This window comes from Mirounga angustirostris, unplaced genomic scaffold, assembly GCF_029215605.1.
Source record: "Mirounga angustirostris isolate CCGP_5_RB_7025 unplaced genomic scaffold, mMirAng1.0.hap1 SCAF_18, whole genome shotgun sequence".
NCBI classification, from domain to species: Eukaryota; Metazoa; Chordata; class Mammalia; order Carnivora; family Phocidae; genus Mirounga; species Mirounga angustirostris.
This window is the reverse complement of record NW_026991726.1, coordinates 1,955,882-1,975,316: the sequence shown is the minus strand read 5'-3', so window position 1 is coordinate 1,975,316 and position 19,435 is coordinate 1,955,882. Positions and strand designations below refer to the sequence as shown.

The following is a 19,435-nucleotide window of genomic DNA, read 5'->3' as shown; positions in this document are numbered from 1 at the left end:
TGTAGTATCCACCTTCCCTGTGTGAACGATTTACTAACCTGCGAGGTATGGGGTAGGCACAGAGAAGTAGTCTTAGTGCCTGTGTAAAAAAGTCAGTCTCAGGGCGCCTGGGTGGCTCAGTCCTTAAGCGTCTGCCTTCGGCTCAGGTCGTGATCCCAGGGGCCTGGGATTAAGTCCCATGTCAGGCTCCCTGCTCAGCGGGGAGCCTGCTTCTCCCTCTCCCCCTCCCCCTCCTTGTGTTCCCTCTCTAGCTGTCTCTTTCTCTGTCAAATAAATAAAATCTTATAAAAATTCAGTCTCAGAGGGGCTCACCACACTTGCTGACAATGGGGGGAGCTGCTGTCCCCACAGTGAGGGGCAGGTAGTCCCCTCAAAGGGGGACCAGCCATGTGAGGCAGTTGGACAAGACTTCCAATGTTTTGGGGCCAGGGAGATGTAGACCTGGACCCAGAAGCTCACACCCTTGGATTCAAGGCTGGGCCCTAAGCAAGCCCCCTTTTTCCAGGAGTCATCTTTCCCCTTCCCTGCCCATGGGCTGAACCTGATTCCTGATCTGGGGAGTTCGAGGGTGACCCCTCCTAGGAATACCAGTGGTTTACTGATGGACCTTGTCAGCCAGAGGCCCAGTAGCCTTCGAGGGAGGACCCTATAGGGGGTGGAGACAGCTCTGTTGGGGACCAGCGACAGTCCACTCAAGGTAAAGTGGGGCAGCTGGCCGGCCCTGCTGATTCTACCCAGTCTGTAGGGCATAGAAACAGGGGCTGTGACCAGAGGTGCTCAACTCATGGCAGGTGGGGACAGAACCTGCAGGGGTTCAGCCAGGGGAGGGCACCTGCAGGGTTTGCCTGGGAGCTCAGGACAGGGGGGTGTTCCTGGCTCCAGCATGCTGACTGTGCGGCTGCATGGGTTTCCAGCCTCCCAAGCCTCAGGCTCCCCTTTGTAAGATGGGGCACTGATGGCCCCCATCTCTGGGAGCAGAAGGTAGGGAGGCCCTGCCAGCAGATTCACTCAGGACAGGTCAGGAGGTGGCTGTTGCTTAAAGCAGCCCAGGGCCTGTCCCCATGAAGAAGGTGCACACGTCCATGACCCCCAGCTCTGGGGTCCTGCTGCCAGCCTCTGGCAGTGACCCTCTTCCTGCCCTGTCCCCTGCCCCTGTGGATACGGGGTCTTCCTGGAGCTGTTCCTGCAGAATCACTTCCTGGTGGACACAGGGTCATCTACTATGTCTTCACCGACCAGCAGGTTGCTGGTGTCCCGTGTGCCCCTCCAGGAGCACTGAAGGGTGGTGGTTCTTGAGGTCCGCGGTGCCCCACACTGGCAGGATGTGTCCATGCAGCAAATGGCGATGATGAGCCGCTTCTGTGAGGAGCCCTTCCTCCATGAGGTGGATGACATGGTGTGCGGGGATGTGGACATGAAGTTCTGTGACCACGTGGGCGTGGAGATCCTGTCCCCCCTCTTTGGCACCCTGCACCCCGGTTTCTACTGGGTGGCCCGTGAGGACTTAAGCTATGAGCGCTGGTCCCAGTCCCAGGCCCACATCCCCAAGGACCAGGGTGACTTCTACTACATGGGGGCCTTTTTTGGGGGGTTGTGGCGGAGGTTCACCGACTGACCTCAGCCTGTCACCAGGTGATGGTGGTCAACTGGGCCAATGGGATCGAGGCCATGTGGTACGATAAGAGCCACCTGAACAGGTACCTGCTGGACCACAAGCCCACCAAGGTGCTGTCCCTGGAGGACCTGCGGGACCCACAGCTATTGGGCGGTCCCTGGAGGACCTGGGTGCAGCTGCTGGGCTGGCCCCAGGTCATGAAGAAGCTGAGATTTGGGCCGTGCCCAAGAATCACCAGGACACCTGGAACTCATGAGGGGCTGTCCCCGTCTCCAGCAGCGGGTGCTGACTTCAGCGGAGCCATCAGAGCAGGTTCCTACTTCTGTCCCCTCGAGGGACACTGTGGAGTCCAGTACTGTCTGCACGGGCACGTCCAGTGCCCCAGCCGCACCTGCTCACAGGAGGCCTGCCTGGGGATACAGCGTCCTCTCTTTGCGTTCACTACATTTTCTTCACTTCTGGGTCATTTGCAGCTGTGAACGGCTCCAGTTTTATGTCAGATGTTTTTCTGTGTCAATGCTGAGCAACCATTTTTAAAAAGAACAATTGAGGGAAAAGGTTTTCTCCCTGGTTCTAAACAGACACCGCCTGGTGGGGCTGGGAGCAGCCCTGTAGCAGCCGTGGAGCCAGAACGGGTCCTGGCTGGGTCTTCCCTCCCAGTCCTTGCACCTTGCCATGGCCATGGGGCTTCAGGGTCAGGGGTGCACCGAGCCACCTCTCAGAACCCCGGTGCCCTCACCGCCAGAGGTCTTGGCCGTGACCGCTAGCTCAGCCTCCAGGAGCATGGTGCCCTCTGGGTTATTTCCATTTCCTGCCGTGGATTTATTTTTTATTTATTAATTTTATTTAATTTTTTAAATTTAAATTCATTAGCCAACATATAGTACATCAGTAGATTTTGATGTAGTGTTCAGTGATTCATTAGTTGCGTATAACACCCAGTTCTCATCACAACATGTGCCCTCCTTAATACCCATCACCCAGGTACCCCATCCCCCCACCCTCCTCCCTTCTGTAACCCTCAGTTTGTTTACCGGAGTCCAGAGTCTCTCATGGTTTGTCTCCCTCTCTGATTTCTTCCTGTTCAGTTTTCCCTCCCTTCCCCTGTAGTCCTCTGTGCTCTTCCTGACATTCCACATAGGAGTGAAACTGTATGATAATTGTCTTTCTCTGATTTATTTATTTCACTTAGCATAATCCCCTCCCGTTCCATCTATGTCAATGTAAATGGTAGGTATTCATCCTTTCTAACAGCTGAGGAATATTCCATTGTACATATATACCACATCTTCTTTATCCATTCGTCTGTTGAAGGGCATCTCGGCTCCTTCCACAGTTTGGCTATTGTGGACATTGCTGCTATGAACATTGGGGGGCAGGCGCTCTTCTTTTCATTACATCTGTATCTTTGGGGTAAATACCCAGTAGTGCATTTGCTGGGTGATAGGGTAGTTCTGTTTGTAACGTCTTGAAGAACCTCCATACTGTTTTTCAGAGTGGCTGTACCAGCTTGCATTCCCACCAACAGTGTAAGAGGGTTCCCTTTTCTCCACATCCTCACCAACATTTGTTGTTTCCTGCCTTGTTGATTTTTGCCATTCTAAGTGATGAAGGTGGTATCTCAATGTGGTTTTAATTTCTTTTTCCCTGATGGCTAGTGATGTGGAGCATTTTTTCATGTGTCTGTTAGCCATTTGTATGTCTTTGGAGAAGTGCCTGTTCATGTGTTCTGCCCATTTCTTGAGTGGATTATTTGTTTTTTGGGTGTTGAGTTTGAGAAGTTCTTTATAGATCTTGGATGCCAGCCCTTTATCTGTAATGTCATTTGCAAATATCTTCTCCCATTCCATGGCTTGCCTCTTAGTTTTGTTGACTGTTTCCTTTGCTGTGCAGAAGCTTTTTATCTTGATGAAGTCCCAAAGGTTCATTTTTGCTTTTGTTACCCTTGCCTTTGGAGACGTGTCTAGCAAGAAGTTGCTGTGGCTGAGGTCGAAGAGGTTGCTGCCTGTGTTCTCTTCTAGGATTTTGATGGATTCCTGTGTCACATTGAGGTCTTTCATCCAATTTGAGTTTACCTTTGTATATGGTGTGAGAGAATGGTCCAGTTTCATTCTTCTGCATGTGGCTGTCTAATTTTCCCAGCACTATTTATTGAAGAGACTGTCTTTTTTCCATTGGGTATTCTTTCCTGCTTTGTGGAAGATTAGTTGACCATAGACTTGAGGGTCCATTTCTGGGGTCTCTATTCTGTTCCATTGATCTGTGTGTCTGTTTTGTGCCAGTACCATACTGTCTTGATGATCACAGCTTTGTAATACAGCTTGAGGTCACCTGCTTTTGTTTTATTTTTATTATTTTAGTGAATTTTAAATTAATGTATAATATATTATTTGTTTCAGGGGTACAGGTCTTTGATTCATCGGTCTTATACAATTCGCAGTGCTCACCATAGCACATACCCTCCCCAGTGTCCATCACCCAGTCACCCCACGCCTCCCAACCCCCTCCACTCCAGCAACCCTCAGTTTGTTTCCTGAGATTAAGAGTCTCTTATGGTATGTGCTCTGGTAAGCGCTGTGAATTGTGCAAGACTGTTGAATCTCAGATCTCTACCTCTGAAACAAATAATGCAATATATGTTAAGAAAAAAAAAGAAGAAGAAGAAGGTAGCAGGAAGGGAAGAATGAAGCAGGGGAAATCGGAGGGGTAGATGAACCATGAGAGACGATGGACTTTGAAAAACAAACTGAGGATTCTAGAGGGGAGGGGGGTGGGAGGATGGGTTAGCCTGGTGGTGGGTATTGAGGAGGGCACGTTCTGCATGGAGCACTGGGTGTTATGCACAAACAATGAATCATGGAACACTTCATCTAAAACTAATGATGTAATGTATGGGGATTAACATAAGAATAAAAAAAAAGTCTCTTATGGTTTGTCTCTCTCTCTGGTTTCGTCTTGTTTCATTTTTCCCTCCCTTCGCCTATGATCTTCTGTCTTGTTCCTCAAATTCCTCATATCACTGAGATCATAGGATAATTGTCTTTCTCTGAGTGACTTATTTTGTTTAACATAATACACTGTAGTTCCATCCACGTCGTTGCAAATGGCAAGATTTCATTTTTTTTGATAGGTGCATAATATTCTCTGTATATATATATACACACACCACATTTTCTTTATCCATTCATCTGTTGATGGACATTTAGACTCTTTCCATAGTTTGGCTATTGTGGACATTGCTGCTATAAACATTGGGGTGCACGTGCTCCTTCGGATCCCTACATTTGTATCTTTGGGGTAAATACCCAGTAGTGCAATTGCTCGGTCATAAGGTAGCTCTTTTTTCAACTTTTTGAGGAACCTCCCTAGTGTTTTCCAGAGTGGCGTCTGCCTTCGTTTTAAATGGCTATTTATGCTGGTGTTTGTGAAATGTGGGCACTCACTCAGTCTGGATGCATGTGCCGCTGGGATTCCTCAGTGCCCACAGATGGTTTGTGCACTCTCTCTGGACCATCTGCCTGCACTGTGTCTTAGCAAGCATTTAGTGATGCCACTGTGAGCTCAGGCACCCAACAAGGCGCAGAGCATGAGAGCAAGAACTAAGATACAGGATCCCTGCTCTTGGGCCTTCCTGGGACTTTCGATGGACCCGTCCTCCTGACTCACTACTCTCCTATTGTGTAATAGACATACAACTGATACCATTAAGCACGTTTCAGGGTACAATTCAGTGGCAATAAGTATATTCACTCTTCTGCACCTGCCGCCTCCATCCACTGCCACAACTTTGTCATCCTCCCAAACTGAACCTCTACCCAGGAGACACTAACCCCCCATTTCCCCTCCCCAGCCCCGGCACCCAGCAGCTCCTTCCACCTCTATGAATCGGAGTGCTCTCTGTCCCTCACAAGTGGGGTCCTCCCGTATTGGTCCTTTAGGGACTGGCCTATTTCACATAGCCCAATGGCCTCAAGGTTTGTCCCTGTGAGCCTGGACCTGACCCACTTTCCCCCCAAAGGAGTGTCTCAGCCCTCTCCTGTCTAAGCCAAGCCTCCTCAGTCCCTTCTGCTCCCCTCACCTTCCTCCTCCGCCTGAAGATGATCCCAGCCAATCTGCAGCTTTGAAGACCTATTCAGTCCAGATGCCAGGCACATACCCCGGGGACCTCGGGCCTCACCTACCCCATCTGTCCACGTCAGGTCCCTGCCCACCCCCCACCAGCTGGCCACCTGCTCATCCCACAGGTGTCCCCATCTCAGGAGAGGGAAACACCAAGTCCAGACCCTTGGAGTCCTCTGTGACTTTTTGCTTTCTACCAACTCTCCCAGTAGTGAAGTGGCTATGTACTGAAGTGGACATCCATTGTCCAAAACATTTAAAGGCATATGTGAGTCTCTGCTGCCTAGGCAATGGATAACAGTTGGGGCAGATAGAAACCGAACAGAATCACTGGAAGAAAGGCTGAGGAATGAGGAGCTTTAGGGAAGAAGGGCCTGGAAGCTGTGACTGCCCGTACCTGACCTTCAGATGCCCCTCAGTGACTCCTGTGCCTCTGGTGTCTTCCTGGAACCCTGACCTGGCTGTTTTCAGACAGCTCATCCAGCGGTACCCTCAGTTTCTGGGAGGGGGATTTGCTGGAATCTGCAGTGTGTCCTGCTGCCCCACCAGGATCACTTTCTGAAGGCACATTGTCTGGGACCCAAGACTGTGGGTCTGTGGCTTGGAGGGATTCTGAGCAGAGCTGGTGGGATGGGAAGGCTGCAAGGCACAGAGGTAGGTTTCCAGAAAGCCAGCTGGGGTCCCCGGCATCCTACTGTTTTTGATTCAGAGCCCTGAGATCTTTAATATGCCAGCAACGTTACAGCATGGGCCAGAAAAGCAAATTTCCCTGTGCAACCAACACCACCTAAACTATTGGCCATTTCTTGTCACTTGAGCTGAGTACAAAGGATTGGGAGTCAGGACTTGGTGGGGGGGCCCTGGACCAGACTTTGTATTTGGGGGACAAAGGCCATCCAGAGAAGCTTGTGCTGAGCCTAAGGAGAGGGTCTGTGTGGAGACCCCAGCTGCAGGCACTGCTGTCCAATGATGCCCCCTCAGCCCGACCCAGTGCACCTGCTGCTGGGGGAGCACCTGCCCCCTCCTCTCTGCCTGAGGGCTCTCTCCTGCACTAGGTGCCTCTTCTCCTGCCAGCCACTGCCAGCCTGCAGCCTGGGAGGGTGGATACCCCGAGTTCCTCCAGCTGCTGGGGGAGCACCTGTCCCCTCCTCTCTGTCTGAAGGCTCTCTCCTGCACCAGGTGCCTCCTCTCCTGGCAGCCACTGGCAGCCTACAGGCTGGGAGGGTGGATAGCTGGACGACCTCCAGCCCTGGGGACAGAGCCAGTGAGGGTGGGATGTGGTCTCCCAGTAGGCCTGAGCGCCAGGTCCCCACGGTGTTCACTCTCCTCCTGCAGGCTCACTGTGCCATGTCCTCCCTCAGGCTTCCTAGGCTCAAGTCCTCCTCTGCTCGCTGACCATCCTTGGCCCAGGCTCCACACGTTGGGACTGGGAGCAGGTCATCTGGACCTTCTGGACTCTCGCTTCCATGCCCGTGACACGGACACAGGTTGGTCTCACAGAATGCTTGGAGGAGACCCAGTGCAGGAAGATGCAGGCAGCTGCAAGGGAGATGCCATGTGACCCCAGAGGGAGCGCACAGGCTTTGCACAATGCACCGGGCTCACAGGACCCCCATGGGATGCGGGCGCCAGGCCACGGGGCACAGGAAGTCCTGGTGGGGGTGGCCCTGGCGGGGAGGCCAGAGAAGGGTCCCAGAAGGGGCAGGAGACAAGGAACACGACAAGACAGAGCTTCCCAAGGAGGTCAATGGAAGGATCAGAGGATCGCAGAGACCCTTGGGGAAACTCGGAGGCCCTGGAGATGTTGGCTGAAATGCCGTCATTGGGTCAGAAAAGTTAGTCACAACCACCCAGTCGACACTGGGTAATTTACTTTGTGGTTCTAAGAATCAGTGCGTACCTGCCATTAGAACTCACACTGCAGGAAGTCTAGGATATACTCACTCTTCATCACTTTTCAGGACTCGATTTTTCTAGAGGAAGTGCCAAGCATTGGCCTCTGTTTTCAGGAGCAGATTCTTGGTGCTCATCACCACTCCTAGCCGTGAGGACTGACCCCTGTCACCTCCCACAGTGGACGTGACCATGTGGGTTGGGGGGTGCTCACTGATGAAGCCCCAGTGCTCAGTACACAGCAGGGACCCCCGGTCCTCTGCTGAATGAGGGAGGAAGGGGGGAAGGAGGGAGGGAGTGAGAGGGAGGGAGGATGGGAGAAAGGGAGGGAGAGAGAGGGAGTGAAGGAGGGAGGGAAACCACAGAAGTTGGGTCCATCCATCAGGAGCCCTTATTTGGGGTGAGGTCCGAGGGCACCACAGCCCCGGCCCTGGATGGTGGCTCAGGTCCTCCCAGTGCTGACCTTCCTTCTCCTTGGCCCTCTGTCATCCTGGATCCTCTCCACCTCCTCCTCCTCCAATTCTGAATGTTCCCAGGAACAGGGTGGCAGGAGGGGTCTCAGGAGGGGCTTCCCAGATCCTGTGCCCCGAATGACAATGTGACAGTGGCTACAGGACATTCTATCATGAGGACTGGGACTGTGGATCCCATCCATCTCCTCGAGCATTAGCGTTGTTCCATTCCCTGCTCTCTCCACCACTGCTGTGATAAACACTCCTGAGAGCAGATCTGTGAAAAACCGAGCCAGAGTTTCCGGGGGTTGGTCAGAGGCCAAGCATGCCAGGTGCACCTGTGGCCTGGGATGGGTGCTGCTCACTGTTCTCCCAGACAGGGGTGCCTGTCATCCTTCTCTCCAGGGTACCTGCAGGGGATCTCCGCTTCCTCACGTTCTCCCCAGACCAGACACCTGCCAGTCTGAGGGTGACCAGTGCTGCCTCCTTAGGGTTTCCTTTGCCAGAGTCCTTCCCCGGGAGCTCCCTCATCTCTGACTCTGCACGTGCCTGTCCTCCCCCCTTGGACTTGCATGCGTTTGGTGTCTGTCCTTGTGGAACCCAGTGACTTGGTGTGTTGTTTGGACAAGAGGCATAGGAAACCTTTCTCTGGCCTTGGGTTGTGAGCAATGCTTTTGTCCTTTGTGGTGTGTCTTCCAGCTTCTGCATTTTCCTGGTTTCTGTGTGGGCCACAGGAGGAGCCAGCCCTGTCCTGTCTGGGGTCAGGCTGTGGTGTCCCAGCAGGAACAGGGGTCTCGGCCCCAAGATTGTGCCCATAATTCCTAAAGCGGCCTCTCTGATTACATCTGATCTGTAATCCATCAGGCATTTTAATATCGAATAAGGGAAATTTTATGACAAATAAACACAGACGAAAACAAGTCCCCTTTGAAAATAGGTGGGCAGACACAAAGGCACCTATTGCGTGATTCCACTTACAGAAACATCCAGAACAGGGAAAGGAACAGGGAGAGAAAGCAGCTTAGGGGTTTCCAGGGTCTGGGCTGGGGGAGAAATGGGCAGGGGAACTTCTGGTTCGGGGACTCCTTTGGGACACGAGATATTCCGCAGCAATGTTCTGGGGTGTGGTGGCACAGCGTTGGGAATGTACTTATGCTCATCACATGTTCAGTTGAAAACAAGTAATTTTATTTAAAACAAATAATAAACATTATACAGAACATGAAAATGAACAATATGAACCAGAACAATATGAACCAGAGAGAAAGAATATAGGGGGAGGGGATGAAACAATCTGGCGGGGCGTCGGGGTCCGGCGATGGAACTAAGGGCAATTGTACAAGGAGCTCTCCCCGCAGGGCTGTGGGCTCTGGATGTGGCTCTGGGAGCCCTGCAGGAGCAGGAGTAGGGGCAGGGATTAGGATAGGGGTAGGGCCAGGGACAGGGCCAGGTGTAAGAGCAGGGCCAGGGGCAGGGCCAGTTGTAAGAGCAGGGCTGGGGGCAGGGGAAAGGGGAGGACCAGGATCAGCAGTTATGGCAGGTGCAGGATCCAGGACAGGACCTGGGTAAGGAGCAGGAACAGGAGCTCTGGCAGGCGCAGGGGCAGGGGCAGCGGCAGAAGAAGGAGCAGGAACAGGAGCTCAGGCAGGTGCAGGGGCAGGGGCAGGGGCAGGGGCAGCAGGTCATGCAGGGGAAGGGGCAGAAGCAGGAGCAGGAAAAGGAGCAGGAACAGGAGCTCAGGCAGGGGCAGGGGAAGGGGAAGGGGCAGCAGGTCTGGCAGGGGTAGGGTTATGAGCAGGAGCAGGGTCAGGGACAAGAACAGGAGCCCAGGAAGGGTCAGGGGAAGGGGCAGCGGAGTCTGGCAGGGGCAGGGAGAGGAGCAGGAGAAGGAGCAGGAACCGGAGCTCAGGCAGGGGAAGGGGCAGTGGCTCTGGCAGGGGCAGGGGAAGGGGTAGGAGGAGGATCAGGAGCTGGGTTGGAGCAGTGGCAGGTGCAGGATCCAGGGCAGGAGCTGGGTCAGGGGCAGGATCCAGGGCAGGAGCTGGGTCAGGTGCAGGAACAGTAGCAGGAGCTGGGCCAGGGGCAGGTGCCAGTTCTTCCTGGTCCACGTCAGGCTGTCCGTGGGTGGGTGCCGGGTCACCTGCCGGCTCCTGGTCTCCTCCTGAAGTCGCTGCGGTCACCACCCCTCCGTCCAGAGCTGCCGAAGGAGTTGGAGCCGGCAATAGCTCCTCAGGTGGTGGAGCAGCTGTGAGAGGAGAAAAGCTCACCCCGAGCCTGCTCTCCGTGGGCCTTTGCGGAGACAGAACCCAGCCCAGGGCCTCCCAGAGAAGCCGCAGCCAGGAAGGAGCCCTCCCTGGGGTGTCTCCCCGACTGCAGTCCACCCGCTGGATGCTCTGCGCCCAGTCTTTGCTCCAGGCCCCACTCCAGCCTCTGGAGACTCGTCCCTGTGGGGCCAGCACCGACCCATCCCCACACACCACAAACACCCAGCCCCAGCCTTCTCACCCTCGGGCTCAGTCTCCGTGGGCTCCGGCTCCTGGACCACTGTCCGGTGACCAACCACCTGGGACAGTGGTCTGGGTGGTGTTGGAGGTCTTGCCCGGCAATCCCCAGCACTTGTTTTTGGGGATGCCTGTGGGGTCAACCCCTCCGTCAGGGAGGAGGGCATGTCCGCCAGCCGCCTCGGGAGGTCATCCGTGGCCTTCTGCAAAGACAGGGACGGGTAGCCGGCTGGAGGCTTCACAGCCCTGCCCGGCCATCCTCACTGTCCTCCTGCCCAGTCCCCCTGCTGCTCCCAGATCAGACACAGACCTGTGAGTGCACAGCCCTGCACCCGGGATGCAGCGACCCATCCCTGCAGGGCTATCGGGATAAACCCTGGGTAGAAGGGGCAGCGCCCGCACACCCCATCCCACCCAGCCAGCCTTGACCTTCAACATGACCTGCCCACTGGGAATCTGACCCCTCATCAGCCTGCTCCTGCTCAGGGTGGCCCCACCCCGCATGACCCCTCTTTACACACACACACGCACGCACACTCACGCACAGACACGCACAGACACACACATACGGAGGGGGGCCTGGGGCTGCACAGGCAGATCAGAGCGTGTGGGGCTGCGTGGCAGGCTCTGGGCCTCCTGGTGTCACCTTTCTGTCCTTCCGGCCAAATGGCCAGAGGCGGTGGGGAGCCCTGATTCGACATCCCCAGCGGGGGACAGCGTTTGCAGGGCGCTCTTTCTTCAGCCTACAGCGTCCAGATTTGGGGAAGCAGCACCCGAACATTCTTTTTGTTGGAGGGTCTCCAAAGAAATGAGCTGGGCAGGGGGCTGTCTCTGGAATGTGGGTGCCTGGTTACCGGGGTTCCAAACTCTGTTGGGCTCTGTTGTCAGGGAAGTGAGGTCACCACTGTCTGGGGTCCCCGTATCCAACTTCCTCCTCACACAAGAGCCCCCGAGGGCCCCCCTTCCCCAGCTGCTCCACGTTCACCCTCCCCCCATGCCCCATCCATACAGTGACACCCATACAGTCCATCCACAGCCCCTGGGAGGCCCGGGTTCAGACCGGGCTCCTGCGCGTGCCCGGGGCTGTGACCCAGGACAGACCCTGTGCCTCTCAGGGCCTACCCAGTCTGCCCATCTGCCCATTGGGGGTATTCTGGCTTCTACTTCTAGGGACGCCATCAGGGCTAGGACCTCTACACATGTTCCATACCTGCTCTCTCAGGAGGCTGGGGCACACTTGGCAATGCAAGGATGAGCCAGGGGCTGGGCGGGACATGGAGCACAGCTCAGAGGGGCCTGGGTCTGCTCTGGGGTCTGGGCAAAGCCACCCCCTTCTTGCCTGTTCCCAGCCCCTGTGGGAACGTTGCAATGAACGGATTCCGACCTTGTCCCCTGGTGACACACACTTCCAGGGGCTCCCATTAGGTTTAGGCTCAGGCCCCGGGGCCTCGTCTGCGCCCATGTGCTGGGCAGTCCCCACAGTGGTTCCCGCGCATTCCCGCATCCTGCTCACACATCCCTGTGGAATCCCCTCCCCTCCGGGGTGGATGGCCTGTGTGACTGCGCTCTCAGGAAGAGAATGGGGCCAAATGCTGGGATGTCATTTCCAAGCTGATGGAGGAAAGTCTGTGACTTCTTCTGGTTCCCTCTCTCGTGTGTTCATTCTCTGTCTCCTTCTCTGTTTCTGTCTCTGTCTCTGTGTCTCTCACAGGAGCAGGATCTGTGGACTCCAGGGGTGATGTGAGAAACCTCAGAAGCCTCCCCTGTCCGTATTTCCCTCTTCTGTCCCGGTGCTCCATTCCTTCCTAAGGCCTTGTCACCCGGACCAGAGCAGTGAATCTGGAACCTCTTCCAAAGGGAGACCCGGAGGCTGCAACAAGGAGGGTCTTGGCCTTGGTCCCCAGACTAGTGGTCAGTGCTCTGCCACGTTCTGCGTACCCAGGTCCTCAGCCCCCCAAGCCCCCAGTCTGTCCCCTGCTCTGAAGGACCTCGAGGGAGGACAAAGCATTTTCCCAGGACTGGGAGCACAGGGGGTCGGGGATGGAGATCCAGGGCCAACAGGCTCTCCCACAAGCCTGTGGGACCCTAGGGACACTGCATCTCTACAGCCCAAGTGACAGAAGAGTAAGCTGAGGCCTTTGTGCTGTAGCCCCTCTGGACTTGGGGTGGGTATCTCTTCCTGCTTCCAAGTGCCCAGGCTGGTGATGGACACCGGAACCCAGACCCTGTCCTCTCCCAGTGCCCTGGCAACCTCCCTGGGCCCCTCGGGGACCCCTGACCCTCAGCCTGGCCTGTCTCCCCTCCCCATGCTATGGATCTGGGTCCTTGCCAGGAGTCCTGATGCCCTGCCCCATGGCCCAGCTGTCTGCAACCTATTTCTTCTTTCCCCCTTGTCACCCACCTCGCTCCCAGGGTGTCCTCCCCTTCCGACCCCCAGCTGGGCAGTCAGAGTGGTGTGTGTGTGTGGGGGGGGTTGTGGGGGGGCTGGGTGTGCAGGTGCACGTGCCTCTACGTGCCTGGAGATGCCAAGGTCATGTCCCCACATGGGACGGGGTGGGTAGCTCTTCCCGAGGATCTGAGGGGCTCTCACCCCCAAAGCAAACCTCATGGGAGGGTTGGGACTGGCCTAGGAATGGAAAGCAGCTCCTTGGACTCTGCACCCCTCATTTGTCCTGGGCCAGTCCCTGCCTCTCTTGACCCAGGTTCCCAACTGTCCCTGAGGGTCGAACATGGAAAGGCTTGAACGTGGCTGCTCCTCCAGGGGTAGGTGGGGGACAGGTGCACCAAGCACGCAGGCCTCCCCACCGAGAAGGCCAGCCAGGTGTGTCATGGCCAGGTGTGCACAGACGACCTGCCCACACCTCCTGTACCATGACCCAGCCCTGCGGCAGATGTGCACGAGACCCATGGCTCCGCACCTGACCGGTCCCCCACGTTCCCTCACCACCTCGGAGACAAGGGCTCTTCTTCGTCCTAGGGCCCGTCATCCTTCGGACAATGAGAGCAGAGGGATCCGTATGTAGAGGAGGCCGGCAGGGCGTCCCACGGAACGTCGTGTGCCCATCTCTGCTTTGTCGTCTAGGCTTAGCGGCGGACGCCCACCTAGAAAGAGGCCCGCGGGGCAGGGACATTTGTCTGCCCTGTTCCCTGAAGTATGGGAAATGTCTAGAAGGGGCTTCCTGTCCATGTGTGGAGTCGATGAAGCCCAGCCAGCACCTTTCAGATGTCTGAGTGGCTCTGGGGCCCCTCTGCCAGCCCCCAGGGATCCCTGCTCTGGCTCAACCCAGGATGGGAGCCCCAGATGGAATCTGAAACCTCCTCACAGCCAGGAATGCGGCTTTGCCCCGGACACAGGACAACGAGGCTTGGGGCAGAGAGCTCCTTCACGGTGGAGAGGAACGGCCTCAGCCCCAGGCCACCCTCCCCATGGGCCGGCCACAGGGTCGGGGAGCGGTCCCAACAGGCCCGACGGCAACCCCGTGTGTGGGGCCTGGCCTCGTGGCACGCAGGGTCCCCAGGAGACACCTGAGGTTCGGAGAGGGGCCGTGCCAGGCCCGAGACACACAGCCCGCAGGTGAGGGGGAGCCTCCGGGCGGGGCGGGGGGCCCTGCTCACCTTCGTGAGCAGCAGGTGTGGGAAGGGCTGGGGAGGCGTTCGTCTGGGAGGTGCTCCGGGAGAGCGGCCACAGGAGAGGGCCTGGCCCGGCTCCACCAGCTTCCTCAGGCTGTCAGCACGGACCGCCCACACCCTCTGGCTCGCCCCCAGCGGCAGGGCCCACTCAGGTTCACGGTGGGGCTGATCTGTGGTAAAGGAGGGACAATTCACAACACAGAAACTGCAAAACTATTCCTGTCCGTGTCCTGAAGTGCAACAGAATATCCAAATTGGTTTGGATCATCTTCCACGTATGTAAAGGGTGATTTTGTACCTGGCCAAGGCTGGGGCTGGACCGGGTGTGTGTGTCTGTGTGTGAAGGACCAGGTTTGTGTGTGTGTGTGTGTGTGTTTGAAGGACTGGGTGTGTGTGTGTGTTTGGCGTGTGTGTCTGTGTGTGTGTGTCTGTGACGGGAGCAGCCCAGACCCCTTGGGTTGAGATCATGGCCACGTAAGGGGCACAGCCGTCGTGGCACCCCGGGTCGTCAGTGTCCCGAATGGCGTCGGGGCAGGAGACCCTCCCGGCCCTCCCCGAGCCCGGTCCTGGAGCGCCCTCGTCCCCACACTCCCCCTGAGCCCGCACCAGCCCTTACCGACTGCCTGGTGCACGTGCCCCATGCCGGGGAGCCGTCGAGTGAGGCTCCTGTTGACGAGCTTGTCCCCCATTTCTTCCATGGGGCTCTGCGAAGACAGTGAGCGGCGCCCGGCCCGGAGGCATCACAGCCCTGCCCGGCCGTCCTCACCGTCCTCCTGCCCAGCCCCACTGCAGCCCCCAGATCAGACACAGCCCCGTGCGGGCACAGCCCTGCGCCCGGGGTGCAGTGACATGTATCGACAGGGCTCCGGATCAACCCTGGGGAGAAGGAGGCCGCCCCAGCACACCCCGTCCCTCCCAGCCAGCCTTGACCCGGGGTGTCAACATGATTCACCCATCAGGCATCTGGCCCCTCATCACCCTGCTCCTGCTCAGGGTGGGCTACCCTGCCTGAGACCTCTGCACACACACACACACACAGAGGGGCGCTGGGCTGCCCGGTCGGATCACAGCGGTGTCTGGCTGGCATGGCTGGCTCTGGGCCTCCTGTGTTCCCTTTGGGCCCCTCCAGGCAAATGGTCAGAGGTGTCAGGGGTGGGACCTGACCCCAGGTCTGCAGTGGAGGCAACGGCTCTCACTGTCGGCTTCGCTGAGACCACATCCTGGGGACCTCGGGATACAGCAGGATTGCAGCATCTCCAGCCAAGTGAACTGAGTAGGAAGGGTGCTGTCTCTAGAATGTGGGTGCCTGTGACAGCCCTTGGGCATCTTGGGGACGCCCTGGCCATCAGCCTGGCATGTCTCCCCCGAGCCCCATGCTACGGCCCCGGGCATGTTCCCAGGAGACAATGCCCACAGCCCACGGCCCAGCTGCTTCCAACCTCCTCCTTCATTCCCCTTGTCCCCTCCAGGGTCCACGCCCCCTTGGACGCCCCTGGGGAGTTTGTGTGTGTGTGTGTGTGTGAGTGTGTGTGCGCTTGCGCGCGCGCACGCAGAGAGCCTTGTGCGTCCGTGTGCCCGCGCGAGGGTGACCAGAGGAAAGGCCCCTACATGGGAGTGTGGGCAGATCTTAGGGGCCCTCGTTCCCAAGGAAACCCCCTGCGAGGTGAAGCTTGGCCTCGGAAGCTGGAACCCTCCCTGTTCCTCTAGGCTCTGCTCAGCTGGTGGGTCCCAGGCCAGTCCCTGCCTCTCCTGCCCTCAGTTTGCCGACTGTCCCATGAGGGCTTGGAGGAGGACCTTCATTAGCATGGCTCAGCATGGCCGGTCGGCTCCCACCTTTTGGGTGGACGTGGCGCAGGTGCACTCTGGGTGGGCGGGGCCCTCCCACCAACGGTGGGTCGGAGGCAGGTGGATCCTGCGCAGGCGCACACGGCCCAGCAGACGGCGCCTGCGCGGGACCCCACCTGCCAGCAGGCCTGCGCAACCCCGAGGGGCTGGCTGTGGCCTTGGTCCTCCGTGTCCCGATCTCCACTGCCTGCTCAGTGACCCTCACGTCCTCTTAGGCCGGGGGCCAGCCCCAGTCCCGCCAGGCAGGGCCGCTGGACTGAGTGGACATGGAGACCTGGGGACTAGAGAGAAATGAAATATACCCCCGCTGCTGTCCTGGCCCCCACGTTCCACTTCAGTGTTCATCTCAGTGCATGGCGGGGGGGTCAGGGGAGGGTGATGGGGACACGTGTGGCAGGGAGGAGGTCAGGCTGCCTTTTCCTCCTCTACATCCCCTCCCCCTGTCTTCCTGGCAGCAGCCCCTCTCCCCAAAATCCAGGACTCACGCACCTTCATCTCCCTGCTTTCAACCCCAACCCATCCTCCTGAGGTGGGAGTCACTGACCCCATCTCCAAAGTAGAAAACTGAGGTCCCAGGCGTTCCCACAGGAGCTTGCCAGTCACAGGGCCGTGACATGGCCCTGCTGTGGGTTTGAACCCAGCTCAATCTGACCCAAAGCCTGAGCTTACAGAGGAGCCGGAGGAAGGAGCCTTTGAGCCCAGGCTTGGAGGTGAGGCCATCCTGGATGGGCGTCATAAGGAGGGATGGGAGGGGTTCTGAGGGGCAAATTCCTGCCGGGCTCCCTGGGGGACGAAGGCCCTACAGAGGCTGGAGTGGGCTGAGGGGTGCACACTGGGGAGCATGTCTAGACCAGATCACGCAGGGCTCTCTGGATATTGGGCGAGGAGTTAGGGGACACTGCGGGTTGGGGGGTTCAGGGGACACAATCCGGCCAGTCTTACCAGAGCCACAGCATCGTAGATTTAGAAGGAGCTTGGTGGGCATGTTATTGTCCCCACCCAAGCATGGATCACCAAGCAAGCACCAGCCGGAGGTGAGGAGGCTGCCGCAGTTTCCTCCTGTGTAGAGTGGGGGCCGTGGTGGTCGTCTGCGTCCTTCCAGGCCTGGGCATGCTGCCTGGAAGTTCCAGAGGTGGCTTCTTGTCAGAGTAGCTAGCTGTTCCAGTGAGGTCATTACTCAGAGACGTCTGAGTCAGGAGACCAAAGGGACGCCCCACGTGCCCAGTTCAGCGGGATGCTCTTGGACATGGTGCCGATCTTCATGTCCAGGCTGATGGGGTTGAGGCAGCAGCGCCCACCTGCTGCATGGAGAGCGGCAGCGAGGAGCCGTGGTTGCAGACCCCGAGACACGGCACTCGTGTGAGTCCGAGGCTGCCACAGATGTGATGGAGGCTGAGGAGGGGGAGGTGCTGACAGAGGCTGAGATGATGCCTGAGGTCTCCAGCGACGACTGGGAGGTCCACTCCGGAACTTGAGGAACGGCAAGGCCAGCAGAAACACCAGACTGTGTAAGGCAACCCCGGTCAGCATCTAGCCCAGAAGCTTCTAGAGACTGAGTCTTCTTGGCACCTTGTGGCTGTGGAGTGGGGACCCAGGCTCCAGGAAGGGATGTCTGTCAGGGAGAAAGGGTGGGACAGTCACCTCCTTTTCCTGGCCATCAGGGATCCTGGGACAAAACCCACACTAATGTCGTCCACATCTACATCGGGCTGGAGGAGCATGCAGAGCGGGTAGGCGATGTCCCTGCTGCGCAGGTAGGGGCTGCATCTGAGCTGGTCCCAGGACTTGGAGTGAGCGCTCTTTTTGGTCTTGGGTGTTGTGTTGGGGGTGTGGTGGCAGAATTGAAGGGCTGACTTTGCATTGATCCGACCCCCTGGGTGAATGGGTGCTCTAGGGTGTCCATGGGCACAGGTGGCTGTGACCCACACATGGGAAGGTGTGAAGGAAGCACACAGAAGACAGTGCCCTGAGCTATGCAGGTTTTCTGCTCATGGGCAGTGCTTCTTGGCAAAATTCAGCTAGTCTGCTTGTTCCTAGAGCACAGAAGTCCCCTAAGGTCGTGAGTGGTTCATGGGAAGTCAGGTCAGTCTGTTGCTGGGCATCATGCCTGGCAGGAGGAGAGCTTCAGCCTGAAATGACGGTCTGGGGGTGACCTGGAATGCCAGGTGAGGTAGAAATTGCCGAGGTAGCCTGATCCACTGCAGTCTGTATTGCTTCTCTACCCAACAACCCAGACCTAGACAATGGCCCTCTGGCTGGCTGGCATCTGGAACAGTTCGAAGGTTCCTCTGGTTCAGTCGAAGGAGAAGATCAACGTTAGTAGAGCAAAGGAAACTATGAAGATTAGGGCAGAGATACATGGAAGAGAAGAGCACGTGAGAAAAATCAGTGAAAAGAACAGTTCTTTCGTTTGCAGACTTAACAAAATTGACAAAAAGACAAAATGGAACCACTTTATACCAACCAATTGGCTCCCTGAGATGAAGCAGATCATTCTGAGAAGCACACAAACTACCAAAGTGACTCCAGAAGAAATGGAAACCCTGAGCAGACCTCTAATAAGTAAATAGACTGAAGCAGTCATGAGAACTTCCCAAGAATGAAAAGTCCAGAACCTGATGCTTTCCCTGGTGATTTGTCCCACACGTTTAAAGAAGACGGAATACCAATCCTTCTGAAAGTCTGAAAAAAGTACAAGAGGTGGGAACACTTCCCACGTCACCCTAGAATGCCAGCATTGTCCCGATTCCAAAGACTGACAAAGACCTTACAAGAAAAGACAGTTGCAGGCCAAAATCCATTATGAAGCGCGAGGCAAAAATCCTCAACAGAATTCTAGCAGACAGAATCTAGCAGCACATTGACAGGACTCTACATCATGACCAAGTGTGATTTACACCGGGAATGCAAAGGCTGTTCAATGTATCTAATCAGTGTCCTAGACCACATCCAGAAGAAACATGACCATGTCAATTGTTGTAGGATAAGCTTTGACAAAATCCAAACCTTTTCATAACAAGTGTTCTCAATAAAATAGAAATAGAAGGTTAAATTGTGATAAAGGAGAGGTGCCTGGGTGGCTCAGTGGGTTGAGTGTCCGACTCTTGGTTTGGGCTCAGGTCATGATCTCAAGAGTCTTCAGATTGAGCTGCAGGGAGGGCTCTGCACTCAGTCGGGAGTCTGCTTGGAGATTCTCTCCCTCTGCCCCTCCCCACTCTTGGGTTTGCATGCTCTCAAATAAATAAATAAATAAATAAATAAATAAATAAATAAATAAATAATTCTTTAAAATTATGATAAAGGATATTTATGAAAAATAACTCATATGTATATCATTCTCTGTGGTGAAAGACTGAGAGTTTTCTCCTTAAAATCCCCAA

At 56.4% G+C, this 19,435-nt stretch overlaps 1 pseudogene; it reads left to right on the top strand.

Annotated features, from left to right (window-relative positions):
- The first annotated feature begins 1,153 nt into the window (after positions 1–1,153).
- LOC123842669 (histo-blood group ABO system transferase 2-like) lies at positions 1,154–1,871 on the top strand (annotated as a pseudogene).
- Positions 1,872–19,435: the final 17,564 nt, after the last annotated feature.